Below are 1181 nucleotides of genomic sequence, written 5' to 3' on the forward strand. Positions count from 1 at the left end.
AGAGGGAGCTCTTCTTAATATTTTGACACCAAAATCATGTCGATACACCTTACCGACTGCGAGTAAAGCCACCCACGCTTTAACTTGACAGACTGTATCCATCTAGAAATCGTATAGTTTTCTATTAAAAGATTTGCAGTATACCTCTACCAAATCTTATCCACACAGAATTTGTATCAAGTCCTTTTTTCCTGAATTTTAGAAACATTCTCTCAAATTCTATCAGTCAAAAAATCTGATATAATTGTCTCTCAAGGGATTCTCATTGAAATTCCATTAAATCTTATTGATACAGGACCTTTCTAAAATATTATGTTGCAAAATCTTAGAAGCATTTACCCAACTCTGCGCGTAGAGAAATCTTATACTATTCTATAAAGAGTTTCTTATTGAAATTCTTTCAAACCTCATCCAATATAGATTTACATCCACTCCTATATTTCAGTATATTGGACATTTCTATCAAATTGTATCAGTCGAGAAATCATATACTTTCCTATAAAGTATAAGATTTTTCGACAAATTTTTACAAATTTCATTTTATTTGTATAAAAAAACGTATTAAAGTAGTAGACTTCCTGAAATTATAGTATTCTTTTCAAGATGCTACGTTAAATATATATGTATATAATTAGTTTATTATTACATTGTTTAATAATATCTATACATCTTCATGTACAAGAAGTTTGGTTGGTTAAGTTTACTGCTGTTACGATTGATACGTATCTTATATTCGATTTACAAAAATAATTTTTTTTTGTATTCGCCCTATAAAATAACCCCAGGAAGGGTAGAATAATACTAAGGTCCTTGAGGAAAATCTTCCTATATTTAAATTCGAACTTATGCACTGAGAAAACTATATCGCATGAATTACAGTATATACCGTGATTCTTGCGCTATATATTGTAATTATCGCATTATAGCAGCGCAAAATCGTGATATCGTACATTGCAAGTTTTTACATTATATACTCGCGAGGGTTCGACGCCAGCGCTACCCTGTGTCGTTTAACTGAATTAAATTGATGAGAAATGGGGATTCCCATCTGCCAGTTACTTTTCGTGTTTTTGCTGAATGGTATTATTATTATTATTACACCATTAAGCCATTTCCCTTTCGGGGTAGGCGTGACTCACTCGGCAGGGGAAAGGAGTAGTGTGTGGATGGGATAGAGATTT

General features: G+C 32.3%; 1 pseudogene; it reads left to right on the forward strand.

Moving 5' to 3' along the window:
* The window catches only part of LOC117181204, a 127931-nt pseudogene that overhangs the window by 73184 nt on the left and 53566 nt on the right, over positions 1–1181 (forward strand).

The sequence above is a fragment of the Belonocnema kinseyi genome, chromosome 10 (assembly GCF_010883055.1).
Source record: "Belonocnema kinseyi isolate 2016_QV_RU_SX_M_011 chromosome 10, B_treatae_v1, whole genome shotgun sequence".
NCBI lineage: Eukaryota > Metazoa > Arthropoda > Insecta > Hymenoptera > Cynipidae > Belonocnema > Belonocnema kinseyi.